Source organism: Anopheles marshallii, chromosome 2 (genome assembly GCF_943734725.1).
Source record: "Anopheles marshallii chromosome 2, idAnoMarsDA_429_01, whole genome shotgun sequence".
Lineage (NCBI taxonomy): Eukaryota > Metazoa > Arthropoda > Insecta > Diptera > Culicidae > Anopheles > Anopheles marshallii.
In genome coordinates, this window is record NC_071326.1 from 85,082,176 (window position 1) to 85,088,175 (window position 6,000).

The following is a 6,000-nucleotide window of genomic DNA, read 5'->3' on the forward strand; positions in this document are numbered from 1 at the left end:
GATGGGCTCACGTTTCGTGCGGAAGACTATCAGTGCTGGAAGGCTTTCCAAACCCGTGAATCCATGCAACAGCTGGAACGGAACGCTTTTCCAGCCCCAGCCCTTATTTGCGCCATTTTCCATTTACATCACGCGCAGTGGAAGGAACCACGTCACGTGGCGCCACGTGCCCGTATGTACGTTTTGTGCGTGTGTGCGCCGCTGGGGATTCATCGGGCCGTAAGATACGTCCGATTCAGACTGGTCGGTGTGGGTTTGACATAGTTTGTGGTATTTTTTTCTTTAAAGCAAAACAAACCATCATAACCAAGTGAGGTGGAAGTTTGTTTGGCAGGTAAGGCGATGGTTCACCACAGCGGACAGGGAACGGCAATTGTTTCTGGCAACACAAACCGATTTCTACCCGTTGCACATCTCCATATCGTGTGTTCCTCTCGGCGCTCCAAAGGATTTACTCGAAAACCTCCAACTGAAAAATGTGACAACTTAACGGCGGTTTGAACGGAGGTTTAAGTTTATGAATTTCAGCTAGGGGATGTAGTAACTAATGCATGGGTCAGTCGGCTGGACGGGGACTTCAGGACGGGTGGATGATAAAAAAGGTCAAAACTTTGCCGTTTCGAGTACAAGTGTTTTCTTTACTGTATTATAAGCATCCGAAGGACCGCCACTTACGCTGCCGGTGTGGTAAACATTTGCAAATGCAGCCGTTTTTCCAAAGGTGGAAAAGTTTTCGCTACCGTTGTGGGTTGCGTTTTGCGTAATTGTTTGGAAATGTTATGATTGTTTTGTGCTTGGTTTTGTTTCGCCTATTTTTTTCTTCTTGCTTTCGTTGGCCTTGTATTGTTTTGCATTTCTGTAACTGTATGGCATATTGGTTAAATGGCTTCCTTTGCGCAGTGCTTTTCCATCGAATTGTTTGAGTTTTATTTAATTTATGTTGAAGCTCATAATTTTTTTCGCTATACCTTACTGAAACTGTTGAATGGTGAAAGAAATGGTTTGATTTTTGAAACGATGTTTAGTTTTTAAATAAAGTTAATAAACTAATAATAAGCATTGAAAACAAAATACTGAATTGCTATAATTGTTATAATTTTCCACAAATTATAACTGCATTTAAATCTCATCGGTGATTTATGAGTTCTGAGTGAGTGAAATAACAGTGACATTTTTGGGCATTGAACGGATATTTTTAATTTAAAACAATCTGAACATAAAGTAAAAAGTGTGTTGAAGAACCATTGAAAAAATGTGTCCCAAATAGGTAGTTACACTAGATATTACATAGAACGCTGTTTAAAAGTGAATGTACAGTCTTTACCTTTACGATGTACTAGTAGAAAAAAATATTTTGGGACATTATCTGAATGAGGTGTTTGCGACCAGTGTCTAATATTAGCAATATTGAAGGTGAAGCAGCAATGTCAATAATTGAAATTTGCTTATTGTAATTCATTCATTCAGTTCAATGAACCATTCAGATCCATGATCCATGATTCATCTGAATAAGATTCACTCAATTCTAGTTTAGACGGTCGATTTGTATTTTTTGTATAGTTATTCATATTTTGGTTTAAACAAAAGGTTAGCACAATTGGCTTATGGCAAAATATGTTTGATGGTTACATTTTATTTACTTTTTGAAAAATAAAATTCATGCAATAGAAATTATAATGAAACCTTATTGCCGCAAGTACACCCAATTACAGCACATACCCTTTTTGAATACCCGGTTCTTTGAATGTTCGATCCCATTATTCTTTAATACCAGTATCGTATTTGACCACACCAGGGTGAACAATAATTGCCAATGCTTTCCTCGAATATTATTTTAATAATCGGTATAAACATTAAAATTTTCCACTCGAAATGATTGTGGGTTTGTCCTACATTGGGTTGAAACTAAACCATTTTGAGTGCCGCTGCATATACCCTTCCGTCCTCACTCGCACATATCTGCCGTGCTCATCGAGAGCCCCTGTCCCTGTCTGTTCGCCAACGGTGGCAGCGTTAACGTTGAAATCGAATTTTAATTTCTGCGCGTTCCATATCGACTGTAATTAGATTTCGGGGGCGAAAATCTTCTGCTATAAGCATATTTTCCATTAAGGCACACACACACCCATACATACCTAGAACTGGTCGCAACGTCACCGGTATGCCGGCTTTTTGGAGCAGGCTCGGTGTTTCCTCCGTGCCCCGATGCGACCGAACCGACCGAAGCAATTTGCTACTAATAACAATAATTAATATATAATGTAATATTATCATCTTGTCGGAGGACTTTTCCCTGTGCCACCCGTCAGGTGGTTTCCCTTGCAGTGAAAGTCGTGCACTAGGTTGCCACCTTGGCTGTTGCAGTTGCCATCTTTGTCGCTTTTCTTCGCCGACTCTGGCAGGGTTTAGCATTGCTCTCGTGGGACCAATCTCTGGTAGCAGCCGCTTGGCAAACGCAGGAAACCGAGAATGATGGGATTCGACCTTCCTATATTGATGCAGGCTGGGGCCAGGGTGGATCTAGTGGTCTGGCGCTCGGGCGTGTCCAGGGAGCTGCCCCTGGGAAAATGCTTTAATTGCTTTCCGTAGCATTCGTTGAAAGCATTTTGCTGCCTCATTGAAACTTGCTTACATCCTCGGCCGTCCTCTGCGGACATACCCCTTACAGGTTAGAGGGGTGTCAATTTTTGGGGACGCACTTCTTGGACAGCTGTGGGGCACACCCCCTGGTGATATTTGTGTATCGGACGGCTATGATCGCGAACTACCTTTAATTCTGTGAATATCTGAAATTTAATGTTCACGATTTGTATCTGGACGGTAATAGTCATCAAATTTGATTTTATTTTCCAAATGTAATAATTAAACGGAATTTTTTTGGCTTTCTTTAGGCTCTGTTTAAGCATAATATCCTTGCACATGTAATATTTTTTAATTCCATTAATATGAATTGATATGTGTAGTTCGAATTTCACACTTTTGTGGTACTACTGGTTACTGGTCCTGTCGTGTAAAAGACCGCCGCCACTACCAATACACCATCGTGGAGTTAAATATCAGCTACGTCTATACTTATACCGCATAAATCCAATCGATTGGACATTGATTAAAATCTAATAGTGTTGCTACAACTTGTTGAACAACAAGCGCCCCATTTCTAATCCAATCAATGTCAAACGCAGGTTAAATTTGTGGTCATCCCAAACTCGGCTCAGCAGAAACGTGGCATAGCACACGATTTCGCGTACGCCTGCATCGCATTTTATATAAACGCAACAAACAAGGCAATGAATCGTAAAAAAAATGGATAACCTCTCCCACATTAAAACCCCCCAAGTCCAAAACGACGAACCGAACCACGCACTCTTCACTCTTCCGCTTACACCAAAACGTTACTCACCTTGAACAAAATGGTTGATGAGTGGCCTAATGGATCGATGGATCCCCACAGTCACCGGGGTGACCCTTATCTCCCACCGCGACCATCCACCCCATTTTCAATCAAGAAAGCAAACGCAACAGGTGGGAATGGAAAATGGCAACCGAACGGGGCTGGGGGTTGCCCTGGCTAAGGTCGGAAATCGGAAAGAAAAGCATGTCGTTCGATGGGGTGACATTTTCCGGCTTGTGCGGTTGACACTGTCAAACCGTGCCGTGGGTGTGTGAGAGTTGTGCTCCCGATGACCTAACCCATTCCGGGAGGCATTAGATGGATTTTCATTTTATTAGATTTTGTGGAAAATGGTACGGACGCGTGATTGTCCGTTTCGGGGAAGAGTGGGATAGTAGGTGGTAAAAAATCCTCCGAAGCACGAGCACACATCCCAGCGATGACAAGAGTGCAGGATTTATGGGTCCCTACGATACGGTCCCCGCACACGTTGTGAGGTCGCGCCCAACGCTTCCTGGGGCGTACAATTAACCTTTCTGTTTTGCTCCATTTTCCACGTGTTTAGAGGGTGGATAATTTAAACACATTTTCCTCATTGCTCTGTCGGTGTCGGTGTTACCATCACCCGCACCGGCACTGTAAAGGATATCCCGTGTGTCTCCTGCGTGTGTCGCAGTCACTCGCTGCCGAAGGGTGGTAAAATTTATATCTTTTACGATTGTGTACAAGTTTCACACTGACCACCCTTTTTCTAAACTTCAACCCCGTCTCCCCGCTGCTTGGACCTCCCTCGGTCCCCTAATGGCAAATGTCAATCCTTTTAATTTCATCACACACTTTGCCATTGTTGTCGTGTTTTCCTTCATCACAAAGAGTTCCCCTGTAAGTGGTGTGTAAAGCAAGCAAAAGGAAACCAAAACCGTTTGTTTGTACAGAGTTCTTATCCCATCAATCGTGGGCACACCACACCAGGCGAAAAAAAGACGCAAAAGAACTGTGTGTGTGTGTGTGTGCCGTGGCTGTTGCAACTCGCAAAACCCCAGGCAGACTTTTAGCAGTTTGATTTCCTTTAAGCACACACAATTTGCCTGTGTGTGAGCATGGTTTTCCGGGTGGGTAAACTATCCATTGCCGTTCGATGCTGGGTGCCTACAGGACACTTTGCCTGGTACGGTTTTTTGTTGTTGTTTTGTTTCATTGACCACACCTCTCCCACACCCGTCGAAACGCACCGAAAGCTTTCGACCCATCCACGAAGTAGTTGTATCGCGTCGGTATGTTGTTTTGCTTTTATTAATCTTCCAGACGTGATACCATTACTCGGTCGGTTTCATTTACCGGTCCCGTCCCCCCCCGTACACTGGGTGGCGGTAAAGGGGGGTTTGTGCCCTTTTAGTGGAAAACGTACACGAGTTACCAGGAAACTGGAGAAAAATAAAAATCAAACGACCGATTGCAGCAGAACGTTCCGTGTCCGACTTCGAAGCGTTGGAAGGCTGACGGGACGAAAAAACCATTAGCAGCTGCAGAAGGTGTTAGCTTTTTGGCACCGAGTACCGGGTAGCAAAGATAATGTTACAAACACACATCGGTAGATGGTGGTTAAAATCAACGAGACCATTTACGGTGCAATTCGAACGCGTGGTACTGAACTTAACCACCAGGCGTCCCCATTAAGCGAGGTAAAAGATTCGCACGTTTTTTTTTTCGGGTTCTTATTTGGCCCTATTTCGAGTGTAAATTGCTGTTAACTCGCATGTTTAGCCGCATTTAGGCATCACAAAATCATTTTATTTACTTTGCTGCATGGTATGCTTAACCTTTTTGGAAGCACAGCTCATTATAAGAAGGTAGAAAGTAATCTAACCACTGAAGCTATTTTTTTCCCATACGACAGGAGTTAACATGACATGACAAATAAATGTCACTATTGTTGGTAAAGCTCTCTTGTAATATCATAAATTATCTATTTGGTTGACCTTTTTTAGTTTCTTCTTGTCATTGTATTTTTATTTTCTGTATTTTTTTTTGTATTCAATTGATCTATTTGCCTGGTAACATCTCGTTTGGTGTTTACTATTTACTAATCAATTCCTATATTTATTTACTTTATTTATTTTATTTATTTGCTTTACTTTATTTTCTTTATTGAACATTTGTTTATTGCTTTTCTCATGATTTAAGGGACTTTCTTGCGGCAATTTTTATTGTATTTACGGTTTATTTATAACCAACATTTTCATCAGAACCATCCTATTCTATATATTTGACATTTGACTCGCTTGAAAGACGGGTTTATTGTTTTTTCGTAATGAAAGTTTCGATCGGCGCAACTTGACCGCTGTCATTGCACAGCATTTTTCATTATTAGAACCATTACAGCGTAGAAAATTTAATGTGCTGGGATGCAACGGGTTAACGAATTAAAACAAAATCGTTCCGGACGCTTTGCTTCGAGCTCCGATCTAAACAAAGACGTGATTATACGGAAAAAACATTTTAGAAAAGTTTACGGCAATTACAAACAGTTTATTGATTAATATGCGCTTAAAGTGTTCATTGCGGAAAATTGTTAATAGGTCAGATAATATAACAAATAACATTGATTT